The sequence below is a fragment of the Somniosus microcephalus genome, unplaced genomic scaffold (assembly GCF_052327205.1).
Source record: "Somniosus microcephalus isolate GS21.2 unplaced genomic scaffold, FLI_Smic_1.0 unresolved_chr8, whole genome shotgun sequence".
Lineage (NCBI taxonomy): Eukaryota > Metazoa > Chordata > Chondrichthyes > Squaliformes > Somniosidae > Somniosus > Somniosus microcephalus.
In genome coordinates, this window is record NW_028225186.1 from 23458064 (window position 1) to 23481922 (window position 23859).

Here is a 23859-nt window from a genome sequence, read left to right on the forward strand (position 1 = left end):
TGGACAATAGGATTGGGATCAAATGATTGACACCAGGTGATTACCAGCCCACAAAAATAACTATAAATATAGACGATCGAGAGAGGAAATCAGGCAGTCAGGGGCGAAGGCTTCCCCATGGTGGCTGTGGCCTAACACCTTGATCAAGAAGTTCCACGAGATTGATTCCTGGGATGGCGGGACTGTCATACGAGAAAAGATTGAGTAAACAAGGCCTGTATTATCTTGAATTCAGAAGAATGAGAGGGGCTCGCATTGAAGCATACAAAATTATTACAGGGCTTGATAGGGTGGATGCTGGGAGAATGTTTCCCTTGGCTGGGGAGTCTAGAACCAGGGGTCACAGACTCAGGATAAAGGGTAGGCCCTTCGCGACAAGGATGTGAAGAAATTTCTTCACACAGAGGGTGGTGAATCTATGGAATTCTCTACACCAGAGGGTTTTGGCGGCTCAGTCATTGGATATATTCAGAACAGAGGTCCGTATAGATTTCTGACTAGTAAGGGCATCCAGGGATATCGCAATAAGGCCGGTGAATGGAATTGAGACAGGAGATCAGCCATGATCTCAGTGACTGGCGGAACAGGCTCGAAGGGCCGAATGGCCGACTCCTGCTATTATTTCTTATGTTCTTATCAGATTTACAGCAGTCTCAGTATTTTGCATTTGCTCCTATACTTCCGCCTGGATATTAACAGAGGCGTGTCATGTACGATGGGCGGAGGGTATGGGGTGGGTGTGAAATATCAGACAGGATACCTGGAAATCCAGGTATTCCCGGACGTTGTTGTGCCTTAACTCCACAGTGTACGTCATTTGTCCTTGACTGGTTCCCCACCCCGGAATTCAGCCTGATTGACAGCCAAGCTTCCAGTCGGACGGGGTCCGGGAGACTCCGGAGCAGGACCAGGTTGGTCCCGGAGGTGAGTCCATCAGACCCCGTGGAGTGTCCGATCATGTATTCGGGGTTTGACCGGTCCCAGGGGGTTAGCCCGGTCCCAGGTAGTTTGACCGGTCCCGGGGGTTTGACTGGTAATGGGGGGTGTGACCGGTCCTGGATGTTTGACCGGTCCTGGGGCTTTGACCGGTCCCGGGGGGTGTGTCTGGTCCTGGATGTTTGACCAGTCCTGGGAATTTGACCGGTCCCCGGGGGTGTGCCCAATCATCAGTCTGTGGAATGTCCAAACACGATTGCGCTGTTCTATCCCTGGGGGGTCAGGCGATGGGTAGAGCTTGGTGAGTGGGGGATGAAATCATTCCAGTGGCCCAGGGAGACCGGCCCACCGTAGTTAAGCCTATAAAACAGGATAAATCAGAGGCTGCACGCCTCATTGATATATTTAAATTGCCAACCCGCCTCCTGGGAGCGGTTCACTTCCCACCCCCTGTCCCATCTCCATTAACCAGGAAGCGGGCGGCTTGGAGGCATTTTCGGGTTCGGAGGATATTGCTCAATTTTCACCTCTGACCCAACACCTACCGCCGGTTTTTGGGGTGTTAAAACCCAGCCCTCACTGTCTGGGCTCAGCCACGGAGAGTGTGTGATCAGTAGTTTCCAATCTCTTTTCCCTTCCATGTTTTACAGTGAATTTGCTGGCGATTGTGATCCTGTCCCAGGGAAAGTGCGGGCTCTCCACCTGCACCACTCGCTACCTGGTGGCCATGGCAATGGCGGATCTCCTGGTCATTGTCTTTGAGGTCATAATGAACCGGATCAATTATTTTTATTTCCCATGGTCTATCCTGGACATCACTCCTGTGTGCAGAGTTATCGTTGTCCTCTCCACTGCAGCCACAGACTGTTCTGTCTGGTTCACCATCACTTTCAGCTTTGATCGATTTGTGGCCATTTGTTGCCAGAAGCTGAAAACTAAATATTGCACCGAGAAAACTGCGGCTGTGGTTCTGGCAACAACCGGCATTCTGCTCTGTTTAAAAAACGTTCCCTTCTACTTTACAGCTCAACCCTGGAGGATAATCGACAATGTACCGTGGTTCTGTGTCCCAATCCCAAGCTATTTTACTGATCCTGGGTGGGTGGGATTTGACTGGTTTGATACGGTTTTAACACCATTGCTCCCATTCACTTTAATTCTGTTGCTCAACGCTCTGACAGTCAGACACATTTTAGTGGCCAGTCGGGTCCGTAAGAGATTGAGGGGTGAGAGCAAGGGAGAGAATGACAGAGACCCCGAGATGGAGAGCAGAAGGAAGTCAGTGATTTTACTCTTCACCATATCCGCCAGCTTCATATTGCTGTGGCTGGCCTATGTTATCAAGTCCTTATATTATACCATTACAGCAACGAATCCCGGTTATTACACTGATTCTTTATATATCTTTGAACAAGTCGGATATCTGCTGATAAATTTAAGTTGCTGCACAAACACATTTATTTATGGGGTGACCCAGTCCAAGTTCAGAGAGCAGGTGAAGAGGGCGGTGATATATCCACTTACCTCAATTATTCAATTAATTATTAATCATAAATAACTGAGCGCAGCCCAGAGGCGGCTCCCAGTGTTTCCAGCGCAGCACTGCCATCCACTGAATTACACCAGATATCGCTAATGATCTGAAGATACAGCCAGCGGCGGGGCGAGCACTGTGTTTAGGACTCGGCGCTGTTTCTGATTGACATTTCCCACATTGTCTTTTGGGACAGGACCACGAGTTGTCTGCATTCCGTCTTTAAAGAGTCCCTTCAGCTATTGAGGGCAGCAATTCATTCGCAGCTTCCAGAGTAAGAGCCTGGTCAATAGATAGACAGACAGAGCTGAGCTGTAGTTCAGAGAATTATATTACCTGGAATATACAGCACACAAACAAGCCATTCGGCCAATCAGTCTGTGCTGGTGTTGATGCTCCACACCAATCTCCTCTCATTGCATGTACATCATCTCAGACACTTGGCTTATCTTTCTGTTCCGTTTTCGTTCATTTACTCGTCTAGTTTCCTTTTGAAATAATCTAAAATATTTTCGTCAACCACTTCCTGTGCCATTATCTTCCACATTCTAACTACTCTGAGTTAATTAATTGTTCATTACATCCCTTTTGAATTTATTAGTAACTATTTTGTATTTATGACCCCAAGTGTGGCATTCTCCCACAAGTGTAAACATTCTCTCCACATCTACCCTGTGCAACCCATTCATCATTTTCAAGGTCTCTATCAGCCTCATCTAAGTCCTCTCTCTTCTAAGAAATGCCCAACCTGTTCAAACTTTCCTGAGAGCTGCAATCTTTCAGTTCTGGTGACATCCAACTAAATATTTGTAAGACCAAAGCTATTGGCCCCCTTCACAAAATCCGTTGCCTAGCCCCCAACTCCATCCCTCCCCGTAGCAGCAGTTTGCTGTTTGCAACCTTTGTGTCGTATTAGACCTCGGGATGATCTTCCAACCGGTTATTCACTTCATCACCAGGACGGCTTACTTCCACTGCCGTAACATCGCCAAACGTCGCCCCTGCCACAGCTCATCTGCTGCTCGAAGCATCAGCCCTGCCTTTGGTAGCTCTACACTTGATAACAACAAATCTCTCCTGGCCGGCTTCCCAGCTCCCACCCTCCATAACCTGAGCTCATCCAAAGCTGTCCTGCCCATAACATAATCCACAACCATTGCGGTAAACCACTACTCCTATGCTCGCTGACCAACAGTCATTCCAGTTCCGGCAATGCCACCATTTTAAAATTAGCATCCTTGCTGTCAAATCCCACCATGGCTTCGCCCTCCCTGCCTCTGCAAGCTCCACCAGCCCCTCAACACTCCCGAGATCTCTGTGCTCCTCTAATTTTGGCCTCTTGCACATCCCCGATTATAACCGCTCCACCATTGGCGGCTGTGCTTTCAGCTGCCTGGGCCCTAAGCTCAGTAATCCCCTCCCTAAACCTCTCTGCTTCTCTAATTCTCTCTCCTCCATTAAGATGCTGCTTAAAGCTTACCTCTTTGACTAAGCTTTTGCTCATCTTTCCAAATATCTGCTTAGGTGGCTCAGGGTCAGGTTTTGCTCAATAACGATCCCGTAAATCACTTAGGTCATATTACTATGTTAAAGGCGCAATGTAAATACAAGGTGTTGTTGTTGTAAGTATTTTTTGCACATTCTCCAGTTCTTCTATGTCCTTTTTATATTATGGAGACCATAAATATGTGCAGTTCTCTAAATGTGACCTGACCCATGTCCAACACAAGTTTAATACAATTTACAAAGTATTTACAGCACAGAGACAAGATACTTGACTCAAAATGTCCATGTTGATGTCCTTGCTCCGCACGAGCCTCCAACCACCCTCCTTCATCTAACCCAATAAAAATATCGTCCTATTCCTTTCCCCCTTTAAATTTGTCTGTTATTCACATCAACTGCTCCTTGTGGTAGCGAGCTCCACATTCTGACCACTCATTTAGTTAAAAGGTGACTCCTGAATTTCCTATTAGATTGATTAATGACTATCTTAAATCTATGGTTCGAGTTATAGTCTCTCCTGCAAGGGGAAAGACCTTCTCTAATCTACCATATGAAACCATTTCATAATCTCCAAGAACACTATCTGATTGTCCCTCAGTCTTCACTTTCCGAAAGAAAGGAGCCCCAGCCTGTTCAGACTTTCCTGACAGGTATAACCTCTCAGTTCTGGTATCACTCTAGTAAATACTGTTTGTAACTTCGCCAGTCCCTCTGTGTCCTTTATATAAGATGGAGACCATGTGCACAGTCCACCGAGTGTGGCCTAACCAAGGTTCCATACAAGATTAACATAACTTCTATTTTTTACAATTCTATCCCTCTAGAAATGAAACCCCGTGCCTTCTTTGTTTTTATGGTCTTATCAACCTGCATTGCAACTTTTATTGATTTATGTAACTATAGCCTCACATCCCTCTGTCCCTTTACCCCGTTTAAATCTTATTTTCCAAGGAGTGGTGACCTCCGTATTCTTGCTATTAAAATGCACCACCTCACATTTCGCTATATGAGGTTCAGTTACACACCCATTCTGCCAGTTTAATAACGTCTTCCTGGATTTTGTCGCAGTCCTCCTCTGTTTTAAGTATATACCCCCATTTAGGTGGCATCTACAATGTTTCAAATAGGGAACTGGCTGTCAGATAGAAAACAGAGAGTTGGAATAAACGGCTCATTTTCTGAATGGCAGGCAGTAACAAGTGGGGTACCACAGGGATCTGTCCTGGGCCCCCAGCTGTTCACAATTTACATTAATGACCTGGATCAGGGAGTCGGATGCAGCATTTCCAAATTTGCAGACGACACTAAACTAGGAGGGGGGGTGGGCTCAGAGGAAGAGACCAGGAAGCTCCAGAGCGATTTGGACAGACTGGGCGATTGGGCGGATAAATGGCAGATGCACTATAATGTGGACAAGTGCGAAGTTATCCACCTTGGGTGCAGGAACGGGAGGGCAAATTATTATTTAAATGGCAATAGATTGGGAGAGGGGGAAGTACAGAGAGACCTGGGTGTTCTTGTACACCAGTCACTGAAGGCGAGCATGCAGGTGCAACAGGCGGTCAAGAAGGCAAACGGTATGCTGGCCTTCATAGCAAAAGGGTTAGAATACAGGAACAGGGATACCTTGCTGCAGCTGTACAGGGCACTGGTGAGACCACACCTCGAGTACTGTGTACAGTTTTGGTCGCCTCATCTGAGGAAGGATGTTCTTGCCATGGAGGGGGTGCAGCGGCGATTCACCAGGCTGATACCAGGAATGGCGGGAATGACCTATGAGGAGAGACTATGTAGTTTAGGGATGTACACACTGGAGTTTAGAAGATTGAGAGGGGACCTCATAGAAGTGTATAAAATTCTGACAGGTCTAGACAGACTGGATGCAGAAGGAATGTTTCCCTTGGCGGGTGAGAACAGAACTAGAGGACATAATTTAAGGATAAGGGCTAAACCATTTAGGACAGAGATGAGGGGGAATTTCTTCACTCAGAGAGTGGTGAACCTGTGGAACTCATTGCCACAGAGGGCAGTGTATGCCAGCTCATTAAATATATTTAAGAGGGAATTAGATATATTTCTACGGGCAAAAGGGGTTAAGGGTTACGGAGAGAAGGCGGGGACGGGATACTGAATTAAAGGATCAGCCATGATCTCATTAAATGGCGGAGCAGGCACGAAGGGCCGAATGGCCTACTCCTGCTCCTATCTTCTATGTAAATTGCACTTCTGATTCCCGAGGCCGAAATGTTTAAGTAAATGGTGAACAAAAGTGTTCCCAGCACCGATCCTTGTGAAACTCCACTTCCCACCATTGGCCAACTTCATTTCTTTTGAATTCTATCACCTTAGAAATAAACCCCAGTTCATTGTTAGCACTTTAATTGTTTTGCTGACCAGTGATACAGCATTTAATTACTTGTTCATCTGTTGCCGTAGAACCCTTTGCTTTTCTGCCACGTTCCACTTCTTATTATCTAAGGTATCGGTGATTATAGAATCAGGGAATGATACAGCACAGAAGGAGGCCATTCGGCCCAACGTGCCTGTGCTGGCTCTTTGGTAGAGCTGTCCAATTAATCCCACTCCTCTGCTCTTTCCCCAGTAATTTATTTGACTTCAAGTATATTTTCCAAATCCCCTTTGAAAGTTACTATTGAATCTGCTTCCACCGCCCTTTCAGGCAGCTCATTCCAGATCACAACAACTCGCTGTGTAAAACACAATCCTCCTCATGTTGTCTCTGGTTCTTTTGTCAATCACATTAAATCTGTGTCCTCTGTTACCGACCCCACTGCCACTGGAAGCAGTTGCACCTTAATTACTCTATTAAATCTATTTAGGTTTTTGATCACCTCTTAACCTTCTCTGCTCTAATCAGAACAACCCCAGCTCTGCAGTTACCGGAAGCCCCTTATCCCTGGTACCATTCTAGTAAATCTCTTCTGCACACGCTCCAAGGCCTTGACATTTTCCTGAAGTGTGGTGCTCAGAATTGGACACAATAGTCCAGCTGAAGCCTAATCAGTGCTTTATAAAGTTTTTGCATAACTTCCTCGCTTTTGTGCTCTACTGCTTATTAATAAAGCGAAGGATCCCTTATGCTTTATTAAAATACTTCTCAAATTGTCCAGCCACCTTCAAAGATAAGTGTACATACACGTCTAGGTCCGTCTGTTGCTGCACTCCCTTTAAAATTGTAACATTGAGATCACATTGCCTATTCTCATTTTTCACTTCACAATCCTCTGTGTTAAATAGAATCTGCCAAGTGTCTGCCTAATTGAATCCGAGTTCGGGCTATGCTGTAAGCAAAGCGATTGGATTGGGAAAGAAACACCATCAGCGAAGTGTAGGATCATGTTAGAGACGTATCTGAAACTCTTAAACCCTCCAGCTTGAGGAATAGTTTATAAGGGTCAAGAGACAGCCAACTTTTCTTGGCATTTAGATTCTTGTTTTCGGCTCCAATTATATTTTATTCTGTTAATGCAAAATATGCCTGAAGACTGAGTAAGGAGGTAAATTTATAGGCAGGAATGAGGGTCAGTTAGAAGGTGTCGCATGAATGACTTTTAACCGAAGGTCAGCCATGTTCATATTGAATGGTGGAGCAGGATTGAAGGGCCGAATGGCCTACTCCTGCTTCTATCTCTTATGTTCTCTTGCAGAGCAGTCAGTCTACGTCCACCTGATGTCTGTTACTATGCTCCTCATCGTGGACTGCATTTCCGAGTTTCGATGCTCTGTATACCCAACAAAGGTCATTAAAAAATCAGAGAGCACGGGTCCTAATAGCGGCCCCTGCGGAAGACCACTGTATACCTCCCTCCAGTATGAAAAACAACCGGACACCACTATTCCCTGCTTTCAGACACTTAACAAATTTTGTATCCATGCTGCCCTGTCACATTAATCCCATGGGCTACAGTTATATGATCAGGTACGTCACGTGATTTTTGTCAAACTTCTTTTGTAAGTCCATATACACAACATCAACCACACTACATTCATGATGCTTATATTTTCGTACCAAAGTTAATGGCATGTAGTGCCTGCATACCCCAGGGGCGCAGTTAGTGTGATGCGTCCCCTGGGATCACGTGGGCCATGGAGAACCAATGCCAGCAGGGAATGCTTCATTCATCAGTTTAACAGGTATACCTGTCAAACCAATAAATACTATAAGCCCCAAAACATCACTAAAACTCCAAATAAATTAGAAAAACCATCACATTTATGCAATAAAATATAAATTACATGAAACAACTATTTTAAACAATTAATTACATTTTCTAATGGGGCGACAAACAAACTTAACTTTCTTTAAAGTATTTAAAAATAACAACCCTGTGGAAAAAATGTTTTAATTTTAATTAACTCACCAGTTACCTTGTTAAAAGCATGCCTTGCAACTGCTTTTGAAAAGTGTACCTGCTGGAGACATACCCTGCCGGAGAACCTGCAAAAAGAAACGTTAGTTCAATGCCCAGGTGCTGCCTCTCCTGTGCACGCATGCAAACTCTGACCCCCTTCTTTCAGGGGAACAGAAGTGCTGGTTTCCTGCACATGCGCAGTGCATGCAGGAAACCGTCACTTCCATTGGGCTTATGGGTGAGTATCCCATCAGTACACAGTCGTGGGGACCCGAATTTCTGGGCCAATGTCTATTGTGAGATGTCATGTAGAGAAATGTCTCTTCAATATTTGAGGCAAAGCATCTCTGCATTGAATAAACAAAAATAATTATTAATAAAGGCAGCAATCTACAACTGTGTGTGGTTTTGGAATGTAATCATAAAGCCTGCGGATTTATTGCAGAGTAAACTCCTGCCTTGTCACTTTATACCACAGTTTTTTGAAGAGGTTGGTGAAGGTATAACAATACTGCTCTCCTGTATGCTTCAGCCTCACTTTGTGACTTCCGAAATCTATTTATGCATCGAACATACTAAACACCTTGCCACCTCACCTAAGATACTCAGCACCTCCCCACCGCACCTAATATTCTCTACTCCTCCGCACCCCATCTAATATCATCAGGTCCTCCCCATCCCATCCTATATCCTCAACTCCTCCCCACCCCATCTAATAACCTCAGCTCCTCCCAACACCACCTAATATCCTCAACTCCTCTGCAGCCCACCTAATATCCTCAGCTCCTCCAAACACCACCTAATATTCTCAGCTCCTCCCCACCCCGCCTATTATCCACAGCTCCTCCCCACCCCACCTAATATCCTCAGCTCCTCCCCACCCAACATAATATCCTCAGCTCCTCCCCACCTCACATAATATCCTCAGCTCCTCCCCACCCAACATAATATCCTCAGCTCCTCCCCACCCCACCAAGTAACCTCAGCTCCTCCCCACTCCACCTTATATCCACAGCTCCTCCGCACCCCACCTAAATTCCTCAGCTCCTCCGCACCCCACCTAAAATCCTCAGCTCCTCCCCACCCCACCTAATGTCCTCAGCTCTTCCCCATCACAAATAATATCCTCGGCTCCTCCCCAACCCACCTAATATCCTCAGCTCTACCCCACCTCACCTAATATCCTCAGCTCCTCTGCACCCCACCAAATAACATCTGCTCCTCCCTATTCCACCTTATATCCACAGCTCCTCCCCACCCCATCTAATGTCCTCAGCTCCTCCCCATCACAAATAATATCCTCAACTCCTCCCCACCGCTCCTAATAACCTCAGCTCCTCCCCACCCCACCGAATACAATCAGCTCCTCACAAACACACCTAATAAGCTCAGCTACTCCCAACCCACCTAATAGCCTCAACTCCTCCCCAACCCTCCAATATCCGCAACTCCTCCCCACCCCATCTAATATCCTCAGCTCCTCCCCACCGCACCTAATACGCTCAGCTCCTCCCCACCCCACCTAATACACTCAGCTCCTCAAAAACACACCTAATAAGCTCAGCTCCTCCCAACCCCACCTAATAGCCTCAACTCCTCCCCAACCCTCCAATATCCGCAACTCCTCCCCACCCCACCTAATATCCTCAGCTCCTCCCAACCCCACCTAATAGCCTCAACTCCTCCCCAACCCTCCAATATCCGCAACTCCTCCCCACCCCACCTAATATCCTCAACTCCTCCCCACCCCACCTAATATCCTCAGCTCCTCCCAACCCCACCTAATATCCTCAGCTCCTCCCAACCCCACCTAATAGCCTCAACTCCTCCCCAACCCTCCAATATCCGCAACTCCTCCCCACCCCACCTAATATCCTCAGCTCCTCCCAACCCCACCTAATAGCCTCAACTCCTCCCCAACCCTCCAATATCCGCAACTCCTCCCCACCCCACCTAATATCCTCAACTCCTCCCCACCCCACCTAATATCCTCAGCTCCTCCCCACCGCACCTAATACGCTCAGCTCCTCCCCACCCCACCAAATATCCTCCAGGTTTTGGCTCCTTACCTAAGAAAGGATATACTTGCCTTAGAGGGAGTGCAGCAAAGGTTCACCAGACTGATTCCTGGGATGGCAGGTCTGTCATATGAGGAGAGATTAGGTCGACTCGGCCTGTATTCACTAGTACGATAGCAAAATACTGCAGATGTTGGAAATCGGAAATAACGACAGAAAATGCTGGAAAAACTCAGCAAGTCAGGCAACATCCGTGGAGAGAAATTTGAGTTGACGTTTCGGGTCGATCCCTTCTTCAAAACTGGAAAGAAAAGAAAATAGATCGGAGGCAGGGCTGCGATTGGACAAAAGAAGTAAAAGATACAAGAGAAGTGAAAGAGAAAATAAAAGGTATTCGAAGCTGGACGAGATGGTAATAGGCTGAGATTAGGTATGAAGTGTACTGGCAGGGCAAGAGATAGCTGCCAGGTGTGAGAGAGAAACAAAAGGAAAGGGGGGGGGAAAGGAGCGGAAAAATTACAAGATAAAATGTAATTGGAGCCGAGATTATGATCTGAAATTGTTGAACACGATATTGAGTCCGGAAGGCTGCAGAGTCCCATCTCTGGCTCTTCCCTTCCCTTCCTTGACTTCTCCGTCTCCATCTCTGGGGATAGGTTATCGAGTAATAATCACTACAAGCCCACTGACTCCCACAGCTACCTGGACTGCACTTCCTCCCACCCCGCTTCCTGTAGGAACTCTATTCCATTCTCCCAGTTTCTCCATCTCCGCGGTATCTGCTCCGATGATGCCACCTTCCACACCAATGCTTCAGACATGTCTTCATTTTTCTGCAACCGAGGATTCCCCTCTACCGTGGTTGACACTGCCTTCGACCGTGTCAGTTCTATGTCCCGCACTTCTGCCCTCACCCCTGCCCCTCCCTCCCGGAACAACGCTAGGGATCCCCTTGTCCTCACCTTTCATCCCACCAGCCTCCACATTCAACGGATCATCCTCTGGCATTTCCGCTACCTGCAAAGTGATCCCACCACCAAACGTATCTTCCCCTCCCCTCCCCTATCAGCATTCCGTAGGGACTGCTCACTCCGAGACACCCTAGTCCACTCCTCTATCACCCCAAACAGTCCTTCCCCTTCGCCTAGCACCTTCCCTTGCAAGCGGAGGAGATGTAACACCTGCCCCTATACCTCCCCCCTTCCCACTGTCCAGGGCCCCAAACACCCCTTCCAGGTGAAACAGCGATTTACTTGTACTTCTCGCAATCTAGTATACTGTATTCGCTGCTCAAGTTGCGGTCTCCTCTACATTGGGGAGACCAAACGCTGATTGGGTGACCGCTTTGCGGAACACCTCCGTTCAGTCCGTAAGGGTGACCCCAAGTTTCCGGTTGCCTGTCATTTTAATTCACCGCTCCATTACCACTCGGACCTCACCATCCTTGGCGTCCAGTATTGTTCCACGGATGCTCAACGTAAACTCGAGGAACAGCACCTCATCTTCCGATTAGGCACTCTACAGCCTTCCGGACTCAAGATCGAGTTCAACAATGTCAGATCATAATCTCGGCCCCTATTACATTTTATCTTGTAATTTTTCCACTCCTTTCCGCCCCCCCTTTACTTTTATTTCACTCTCACACCTGGCAGCTTTCTCTTGCCCTGCCAGTGCAATTCACACCAATCTCAGCCTATTACCATCTCGTCTAGCTTTGAATACCTTTTATTGTCTCTTTTACGCCTTTTGTTTCTTTTACTTCTTTTGTCCGATCGAAGCCCTGCCTCCGATGTATTTTCTTTTATTTCCAGTTTTGAAGAAGGGTGCGATCCGAAACGTCAACTCAAACTTCTCTCCACGGATGTTACCTGACCTGCTGAGTTTTTCCACCATTTTCTGTTATTATTCTGTATTCACTCGTGTTTAGAATGAAAGTGGATCTCATTGAATGGTCTAAAATTCTGACAGGGCTAGACAGACTGGATGTAGGGAGAATGTTTTCCCTGACTGTTGGGTCTAGAAGGAGGGTTCACTGTCTCAGGATACGAGTAGGACATTTAGGACTGAGCTGAAGAGAAATCACTTCACTCAGAGGGTGGTTAACCTGTGGAATTCTCTACCATAGACGGCTGTGGAGGACAAGTGTGAATATATTTCAGCAGGAGATAGGTAGATTTTTAGACAAAAATGCATGAAGGTGTATGGGGAGAGTGCGGCTATAAGGTAATGAGATAGACGATCAGCCATGATCGTGTTGAATGGCAGAACAGGCTCGAAGGACCGAATGGCCTACTCCTGCTCTTATTTATTTTGTGTTTCTATGTTTCTATACTTGAACCTGGCAGCAGGGAGGCAACGTACCATCCTGGAGTCACGTCTGCTTCCACAGAAACGCCTATCTGTAACCCTAACCAATGAATCTCGTATCATTATTCCACTCTTCTTCCTCCCTGTGCATGTGTGCCACCCGTGGTGCAGTGGCCTTGGCCCTGGCTGCACTCCCAAGAGGAACCATCTCCACCACCAGTTTCCAGAACTGTGAACCGAATAGCGAGCTGGATGCACTCTGGGGTTTCTTGCCCTTCTGATTGTTCCTCCTTCTCTCTCTGGCAGTCACCCTTTCCGTCACTAACTGCACATTCTGAGGCTGCAGGGTGACCACTTCTGGAAATGTGCTTTACAATTATTGCTCAGCCTCGTGGACGCACTGTAGCGACTCCAGCTGCCGCACCAGCTGCGAAACCTGGAGCCGCTGCAGTCGGCAACACTTCCCGCACACGTGGTCATCCATGCCGCCAGAAGTAGAAAAAAGAGAACTGGTAGATGTGGCGTATCTGGATTTTCAGAAGGCCTTCGATAATGTCCCATACAAGGGGTTGGTGAACACCATTAAGGCACATGGATTTGGGGTTAATTTACTAGCATGGATTGAGAATTGGTTAACACAGAAAACAAAGAGTAGGGATAAACGGGTCTTTTTCAGCATGGCAGGCTGTGACTATTGGGGTACCGCAAGGAGCAGTGCTTGGGACCCAGCTATTCATAATCTATGTCAATGATTTGGATAAGGGGACTAAAAGTAACATTTCCAAATTTGCTGATGATACAAAGCTAGGTGGCAGTGTCAGTTGCAAAGAGGATGTGAAGAGGCTTCAAGAGATATCGACAGGCTCAGTGAATGGGCGAGAGCATGGCAGATGGAATATAATGTGGATAAATGTGAAGCTATCCACTTTGGTTGAAAAAGCAGAATGCAGAGTATTTCCTAAACGGTGAAAGGTTGGGTAATGCAGCTGCTCAAAGGGACCTGGGTTTCCTTGTACATGAGTGATTAAAATGAATGTGCAGGTGTCGCAAGCCATTAGGAAGGCAAATGGTCTGCTGGCTTTCATTACAAGAGGATTTGAGTAGAGGAGTAAATAAGTCTTACTCCTATTATATAGGGCCTTGGTGAGACCACACCTGGAGTACTGTGTACAGTTTTGGTCTCCTTACCTAAGGAAGGATATACTTGCCACAGAGGGAGTTCAACGAAAATTCACGAGATTGATTCCTGGGATGGCAGGACTGTCGTATGAGAAGAGATTGAGTAAACTTCGCCTGTATTCACTTGAATGGAGGAGAATGAGAGGGCCTCTCATTTAAACATACAACATTATTACATGGCTTGATAGGATGGATGCTGAGAGAAATTTTTCCTTTTCTGAGAGTCTAGAACCACGGGCCACAGCCTCAAGATAAAGGGTAGGCCATTCAGGACCGAGATGAGAAGAAATGTCTTCACACATAGGGTGGTGAATGCTTGGAATTCTCTACCCCATAGGGCTGTAGAGGGTCTTTCATTGGTATATTCAAAACAGATGTCGATAGATTTGTGACTAGTAAAGGCATCAAGGGATATGGCGATAGGGCCTGTGAATGGATTTGCGGCAGAAGATCAGTTATGATCTCACTGAATGGTGGAGCAGGCACATAGGGCCGAATGGCCTAATCCTTCTCTTATTTCTTATGTTATGAAGCATCCAGGATATCCCACATGGCACAAGATGTGCAAAGCAAAGGACGGAGGTGCCCTGGCATGCCTCGATTTATCAGATTTTGGAGGTAATTTAGCAGTAATAAACTTAACAAGAAACACTCAACAGCTACCCAACAATCAGCACTTCCCTCTAATAGATAGGCTATGAAATTTTTAGCAGATATTTACTGAAAGCAGAAGAAAAAAATACCACGAATAATCACTCTGTACTCAGCTCTCAGCTCCCTTGGGCTAGCGACAGCTTTGAATACTGACGCCACTCCTTCGTTGTTTCACTTGCCGACCATTCCCCTTGCAGATAGTCCACTTGCACAGTCGCCCAAGTTTCTGCTCCGAGCTGTCTTTATCCCCGTTCTTTTTTGGTCTTAAAATACTTCTGTGCAGCACCTTGGGACGTTTTACTATGTTAATCGCATATAAATACAAATTGTTGTTTTTGTTGTCTCTGACTCGGTTCCACCCGCTCAGACTCGCGAGTAGGTTACTCCCTCCTGTTGGTTCACTCAGAACTGTCGCAGGCCCAGTCTAACATAGAAACATAGAAGATAGGAGCAGGAGTAGGCCATTCGGCCCCTTGAGCCTGCTCCGCCATTCATTGAGGTCATGGCTGATCATCCAGATTCAGTACCCTGTCCCTGCCTTCTCCCCATATCCTTTGATCCCTTTAGCCTTAAGAAATATATCCAAATCCTTCTTGAATATATTTAATGAACTGGACTCCACCGCCCTCTGTGGCAGAGAATTCCACAGGTTCACCACTCTCTGGGTGAAGAAATGGTTTCCCTCATCCTAATCATTGATGTATATTGTGAACAGCTGGGGCCCAAGCACTGATCCCTGCAGTACCACACTAGTGACAGCCTGGCACACTAAAACAGACCGATTTATTCCTACTTTCTCTTTCCTGTCTGTTAAATATTATTAAATCCATGCCAGTATATTACCCCGAATCCCATGTGCTTTTATTGTCCGCGCTAACCTCTTATGTGGGACGTTATCAGAGCCCTTCTGAAAATCCGAGCACACCACATCCACTGGTTCTCCCTTATCTATTCTCCCAGTTGCATCCTCAAAAAGCTCCAGTAGGTCTGTCAAACACGATTTCCCTTTCATAAATCTATGTTGGCTTTGTCTAATCCCGTTGATACTTACTAAGTGGCCTGTTGTTACATTCTTTATAATAGACTCCAGCATTTTCCAAACTACTGATGTTAGGCTAACCATTCTGTAGTTCCCTGTTTTCTCTCTCCCTCCTTTTTGAAATTATGGGGTTAGATTGGCCACCCTCCAATTCCTGCAGGAACTGTTCCATTATGTATAGAATTTTTGAAGATGACAACCAACGCATCCACTATTTCAATGGCTACCTTTTATAATACTCTGGGATGCAGATTATCAGGCCCTGTGGATTAATTGTCTTTCAGTCCCATTAATTTCTCAAGCACTATTTTTTTACTGATAATAATTTCCTCAAATTCCTCCTTCTCACTAGACACTTGGTGCCCTAGCATTTCTGGAAGGTTAATTGTATCCTCTTCCGTGAAGACAGAACCAAAGTATTTGTTTAATTGCACTGCCATTTCATTATTCTCCATTATTAATTCGCCTGTTTCAGACTGTAAGGGACCTACATTTGTTCTCACTAATCCTTTTCTTTTTACATAGTTGTAGAAGCTTTTACAGTCCACTTTTATGTTCCTTGCAAGTTTTCTCTCATGCTGTATTTTTCTCCTCTTAATCAATCTCTTGGTCCTTTATTGCTGAATTCTAAACTGCTCCCAATCCTCAGGCTTGCTACTTTTTCTGGGAACTTTAATAGACTCCTCTTTGGATCTAATACTGTCCTTAATTTCTGTTGTTAGCCATGGTTGGGCCGCTTTTCCGAATGTCTTTTTGTGCCAGAAAGGAATGTATAACTTGCAATTCTTGCATTTGTTCCTTAAATTTTAGCCATTGCCTATCCACCATCAAGCCTCTTAATGAAGCTCCCCCATCTATCATAGCCAACTCACTCGTTATAGCTTCGTAGTTTCCATTATTTAGATTTAGTACCTTGTCTCGATTGGACTACTTCACTTGCCATCTTAATGAAGAATTCTATCATGATATGGTCACTCTTCCCTAAAAGGCCCCGCACAACAATATTATTAATTAACCACATCTCATTGCTCTATAGCCAATTTAGGATAACCTGTTCCCTAGTTGACTCCTCAAATTACTTGTCTAAATATCTATATTACATAAACTCCAGGAATTCTTCCTCCACAGTATTATTGCTAATTTGGTTTGGCCAGTCTACATGTAGATTAAAGTCCACCCTTCCCTCAACTTCACATGGCCCATCTCTGACTCTTCCCTTCCCTTCCTCGACTTCTCTGTCTCCATCTTTGTGGATAGGCTACTGACAAACATTCACTACCACCCCACTGCCTCGCACAGCTACCTACACTACTCTTCCTCGCTCCCTGCTTCCTGCAAGTACTCTGTTCCATTATCCAATTATCTCAATCTATGCTGCATCTGCTGTGACGATGCCACCTTCCATTCCAGTGCTTCCAGCATGTCTTCTTTTGTCCTCAACCGAGGATTCCCCTCTACTGTGGTTGACAAGGCCCTTGACCAGTACCGAACTATTTCCTGCACTTCTGCTCTCACCACTTCCCCTCCCTCACTGTACGATGATAGGGTGCCCCTTGTCCTCAACTTTCACCCCACCAGCATCCACATTAAATTGATCATCCTCTGCCATTTCTGCCACTTCCAGCGTGATCCCACCACCAATCACATCTTCTGCTCATCTCCCCTTTCAGCATTCCTAAGGGACCGCTCCCTCTGCGACACCCTGGTCCACTCCACTATCACACCAAACACCCCTTCCCCTTTGGCCGTCACATTGACGTGCAAGTGCAGGAGATGCAACACATGCACTTATACCTCCTCCTTCCCACTGTCCAGGGCTCCAAACACCCCTTACAGGTGAAGCAGCGATTTACTTGTACTTCTTGCAAATTTGTATAATGCATTCGCTGCTCATTAGGTGGTCTCCTCTACATTGGGGAGACCAAACGCAGTATGGTTGACCACTTTGCAGAACACCTCCATTCAGTCCCTAATGTGACCCCAATCTTCTGGTTGCCTGTCACTTTAATTGTCCGCTCCACTCCCACTCAGACCTCACCATCCTCGGCCGATTACACTGTTCCAAAGAAGCACAAAGTAAGCTAGAGTAACAGCCCCTCATCTTTCGATTTGGCAATTACAGCCTTCTAGAGTCAACCAAGAGTTCAACAGTTTCAGACCGTGACCTCTAACGCTATCCATTATTTCCCATTTTGTCTCGCTCCCACATGGAAGCTGTATTTCATTCTGCCATCGCCATTTACATTTCATCTAGAGCCTACTTTTGTTTCTTATCTTGTCCCATTGCCATCTCCTTTTGCCTTACACCATCTCTTCATCTCTCTCAATGTCTCTTAATCTCTCCTGCCTTCCATCCTATCACAGACCTTCCCTTTTATTCTTTCCTCCCCCCATTTTCCTGCCACTACACTTGCTTAAAAACTTGTTCCATCTTCAGCTTTTCCCAGTTCTGTTGAAGTGTCATCGATCTGAAACGTTAACTCAGTTTCTCTCTCCACAGATGCTGCATGACCTGCTGAGTATTTCCAGCATTTTCTGTTCTTATTTCAAATTTCCAGCATCCACAGTATTTTGCTGTTGTAGATTAAATCCACCCATGATTACTGTAGTAACCTTGTTACATGCATCTCAAATCTTCCGCTTGATGTCATCCCCTGCATTACCACTACTGTTTGGAGCCCTATAGACAACTATCACCAATGTTTTCTGCCCCTTGCTGCTTCTTAGCAACACGCAGACTGAGTCTACCTCTTGATTTTCTGAGACAATATCCTTTCTCACTATTGCTCTGAATTCATTCTTTACTACCAAGGCAACCTCATCTCCTTTTACTTTTTGCCTGTAATTCCTAAATATCGAATATCATAGAGAGATAGGAACAGGAGTAGGCCATTCGGCCCTTCGAGCCTGCTCCGCCATTCAATGAGATCATGGCTGATCTTCGTCTGAGATCATAGCTGATCTTACCAGTTCAGTACCCCGTCCCCGCCTTTTCTCCGTAACCCTTAATCCCCTTAGCCTTCAGAAATATATCCAATTCTCTCTTGAAAATATTTATTGAATTAGCCTTCACAGCCCTCTGTGGCAGGGAATTCCACAGGCTCACCACTCTTTGAGTGAAGAAATTCTTCCTCATCTCTGTTTTAAATGATTTGCCCGCTATTTTTAGACTGTGGCCCCTGGTTCTGTGCTCCCCGGCCATTGGAAACATTCTCTCTGAATTCAGCCTGTCCAGGCCTGCCATAATTTTATATGTTTCGATGAGATCCCCTCTCAATCTTCTAAACTCCAGTGAGTACAAGCCCAAACTATTTAATCTCTCTTCGTAGGTCATTCCCGCCATTCCAGGTATCAGCCTGGTGAATCGCCGTTGCACTCTTTCCATGGCAAGAACATCCTTCCGCAGATGGGGCGACCAAAACTGTACACAATACTCCAGATGCGGTCTCACCAGCACCTTGTACAGCTGTAGTAAGGTATCCCTATTCCTATACTCGAACCCCCTTGATATGAAGGCCAACATACCATTTGCCTTCTTGATCGCCTGTTGCACCTGCATGCTCTCCTTCAGTGACTGGTGCACAAGAACACCCAGGTCCCTCTGCACTTCCCCATCTCCCAATCTATTGCCATTTAGATAATAATCTACCCTCCTGTTTTTACCCCCAAAGTGGATAACCTCGCATTTATCCACATTATAGTGCATCTGCCACGTATCCGCCCATTCCCCCAACCTGTCCAAATCGCACTGTAGCCTCCTGACATCCTCATCAGAGCCCACCCCTCCTCCTAGTTTAGTGTCGTCAGCGAATTTGGAAATATTGCATCCAATTCCCTGATCCAGATCATTTATATATATTGTGAACAGCTGGGGTCCCAGGACAGATCCTTGCGGCACCCCGCTGGTCACTGCCTGCCACTCCGAAAACGAGCCGTTTATTCCAACTCTCTGTTTTCTATCCGCCAGCCAGTTCTCTATCCACGTTAATACTTTGCCCCCAATCCCATGAGCCTTAATTTTGCATGATAATCTTTTGTGTGGAACCTTATCGAAGGCTTTCTGGAAGTCAAGGTACACCACATCCACTGGCTCTCCCCCATCTATTTTACCAGTTACTTCCTCAAAAAATTCCAGCAGATTAGTCAAACACGATTTACCCTTTGTAAATCCATGTTGACTCTGTCCGATCCTTTCCCCATTTGTCAAGAGCTCCGCTATTTTATCCTTAATAATGGACTCTAGCATTTTGCCCACAACCGACGTAAGGCTTACTGGTCTATAATTCCCTGCTTTCTCTCTACCCCCCTTTTTAAATATTGGGGTAACATTAGCTACCCTCCAATCCACGGGTACTGTTCCCGAGTCAATGGAGTTCCGGAAGATGATCCTTATAGCATCTGCTATCTCCAGGGCCACCTCCTTAAGTACCCTAGGATGTAGTTTATCAGGCCCCGGGGATTTGTCGGCCTTCAGTCCCCTCAACTTACCCAACACCATATCCCTAGAGATACTAATTTCTGTCAGCTCCTCCCTCTCATTAGTCCCTATGTTTGCCGATATTCCTGGGAGGTTATTTGTGTCCTCCTTTGTGAATACAGAACCAAAGTATGAGTTTAATTGGTCTGCCATTTCCTTATTCTCCATTATATATTCTCCCGAATCGGACTGCAAGGGACCGACTTGGGATTTTACCAGTCTTTTCCTCCTGATATACCGATAAAAGCTTTTGCAGTCTGTCTTTATGTTTGCTGCAAGTTTACTTTCGTATTCTATTTTCCCCTTCCTGATTAATCCCTTTGTCCTCTTTTGCTGTATCTTGTACTGCCCCCAATCTTCCGGTCTGGTGCTTTTTTTTGCCAGTTGATATGCCCTTTTTTTTTATTTTATGCTGTCCCTAATTTCCCTCGTTATCCACGGTTGAGTCACCTTTTTAGGTTTATTTTTATGCCAAACCGGTATAAACATGTTCTGGAATTCTTCCATTCTATCTTTGAATGCTTGCCATTGTCTCTCCACTGTCAATCCCCCCAGAAACACCACCCAATCAATCTTACCCAATTCCCGTCTCATACCCTCGTAATTCCCTTTATTTAAGTTCTGGACCTTAGTCTCTGATTCAATTTCCTCACTCTCCATCTCGACTGAGAGCTCGATCATATTATGATCTCTCTGACCCAAGGGGCCTCGTACAAGAAGATTGCTGATAAGTCCCTTCTCATTGCACAATACCCAGTCTAAAATGGCCTGATCTCGAGTCGGCTCCTCGACATATTGGTCCAGATAACCGTCCCGAAAACATTCCAGGAATTCCTCCTCCTCAGAATTTTTACTAATTTGGGTAGTCCAATCAATATGTAAATTAAAGTCACCCATGATGACAGCTGTGCTCTTATCGCACGCTTCTCTAATTTCCCTTTTTATGCCTTCCCTCACCTCCATATTACTATTTGGAGGCCTATATATCACACCCACTAACGTTTTCCTCCCCTTGCTATTTCTCATTTCTACCCATACAGATTCCGTTTCATCCGAGTTAATATCCTTCCTTTCCATTGCATTAATCCCCTCCTTTACCAGCAATGCTACCCCACCTCCCCTACCTTTTTGCCGATCCTTCCTAAATATTGTATATCCCTGGATGTTAAGTTCCCAGCCTTGCCCACCCTGCAGCCACGTTTCTGTAATCCCAATCAAATCATACTTGTTTACCTCTATTTCCACAACTAATTCATCCACCTTGTTCCTAATGCTTCTAGCATTAAGATACAAAGCCTTCAGGCTTGCTTTTTTCACACTCTCATTATGAATTAGTTTGGCCCTTTGTGTTTCTCTCCTTTGCTTATTGCTTCTCACCTTTCTACCATCTATTTCTGACTTCATATGACTTCCCTCTTTTCCACTACCTAGGTTCCCATCCCCCTGCCAAATTAGTTTAAATCCTCCCGAACCGCCCTAGAAAATATTACCCCGAGTACATCGGCTCCCTCACAGTTCAGGTGCAGACCGTCCCCTTGGTACAGGTCACTCCTCCCCAAGAACTGGTTCCAATGCCTCAAGAATTTAAATCCCTCTCCCTTGCACCACTGCTCAAGCCACGTATTTAGCTTATCTATCTTACTCTCTCTAAACTTATTAGCTCGTGGCACTGGTAGCAATCCAGAGATTACTACCTTTGAGGTCCTACTTTTCAATTTAGCTCCTAACTCCCTAAATTCAGCTTGTAGGACCTCCTCCCTCTTTTTACCTACATCGTTGGTACCTACATGTACCACGACAACTGGCTGATCCCCCTCCCCCTTCAGAATGCTCTGCACCCGCTCCGAGACATCCTTGACCCGTGCACCAGGGAGGCAACATACCATCTTGGAGTCTCGGTCTCGGCCACAGAAACTCCTATCTATCCCCCTTACAATTGAATCCCCTATCACTATAGCCCTATCCCTCTTTTTCCCGCCCTTCTGTGCAGCAGAGCCAGTCATGGTGTCCTGAACCTGGCTGCTGGTGCCTTCCCCTGATAAGTCATCTCCCCCAACAGTACCCAAAACGGTAAACCTGTTTTGGAGGGAGATGACCGCAGGTGACTCCTGCACTACCTTCCTGCCTTTACCCTGCCTTTTGGTCACCCATTTACTGTCTGAGCTAGCCTTTACCTGCGGTGTGACCAACTCACTGAACGTGCTATCCACAACATCCTCAGCATCGCGTATGCTCCAGAGTGAGTCCATTCGCAGCTCCAGCGCCGCCATGCGGTCCGCTAGGAGCTGCAGCTGGACACACTTCCTGCACACATAGTTGTCAGGGACAGTGTCCCTGATTTCCCACATGGCACAGGAGGAGCATGACACGGGTCTGAGCTGCCCTTCCATGACTTAACCCTTACAATACCTTTTTATTTACTACGATTTAGCTTAATTATTGAATTCTACTTAGAATAAGTTTGTGAAAGTACTCACCAACCAGTCACCTACCTGTTTTCTGGTGTTGTATTTTCACTGCCGCCTCCTGTCCTGGAACCTTTTCCACCTAGGTTAGGCTCCTGAAATAAAATAAATTGAACCTACCTTTTCAACTTCCCCTAACCCCTAAAAGGTTAGAGGAGGTGGAAGGGTGGGAGACACTACACTGTAGTGTTTCGGGTTTAGCAACAGCTCCACCTATATAGAGTTACTGGCCTCCTGCTCTCCCGACTGCACCAGCTGCTCCCTGGTGACGTCACACACTGATTACTATTTACCCCTCTCCTCTGCTGTTGATTTGGTACGCCTCGCAGCTGCCGCCGGTTTTTAAGCCAGGCTCCTCCTCGCTGCTCTCTGCTGCTCCGAGTGGTCGGGCCTCGCAACTGCCGCCGGTTTTTTAAGCCGGCCTCCTCCTCGCTGCTCTCTGCAGGCCTCGGTGCTCGCGCCGGTTTTTATACCGGGCTCCTCCTCGCCTCACTGCTCCCTGGAACTGGTCGGGCCTCGGTGCTCGCGCCGGTTTTTATACCGGGCTCCTCCTCGCCTCACTGCTCCCTGGAACTGGGTATTCTTGGGTATTCTGCACCCAGCTTTGGACAAGCTGCAGCCTTGTCTCTTTAATCGCAATTATATCCTATCTGTTTACATCTATTTGCAAGGTTAACTGTTCTAGCATATTCCGACTGCTTTGTGCATTCAGATAGAGTGCCTTTAGATTTGTCTTAGTAACATTTTTAGACATCTTAACTTTTTTTGCACTATGGCCCTATTTGTCTTATTACCATTTTTTCCTACCGGGAATCTGTTTGTTAGTGCCCTCCTTTGTTTGTACGCTCTGTCCCTTCCTGGCACAACCTGGCTATCCTTAGCCCAATCACTTTCGTGCACTGCTTCCTTGTCTTTACACTTCAGCATTCTAGATTCATCTCCATTGGAACCCTCCCCCCCCCCGCCGCTTATGTAGTTTAAAGCCCTAACTACCTCCCTAGTTATTCGATTCACAAGAACTCAAGCCCCAGCATGGTTCAGGTATTGTCCGTCCCAACGGAACAGCTCCCTCTTTCCCCAGTGTTGGTGCCAGTGCCCCACGAATCGAAAACCACTTTTCCCAGAAAAAATCTTTGAGCCACGCATTCATCTCCCTGATCCTATTGACCCTATGGCAATTTGCTCGTGGCTGCAGTGATAATCCAGTGATTGTGATCTTTGAAGTTCTGCTTTTAAATTTAGTCCCTGGCTGCCCAAAAACTCTCAGCAGAACCTCTTTCTTAGTCCTACCTATGTCGTTGGTACATACGTGGACCACAACGACTGGATCCTCCCCCTCTCACGCCAAGTTCTTCCACAGCCCGGATAAGA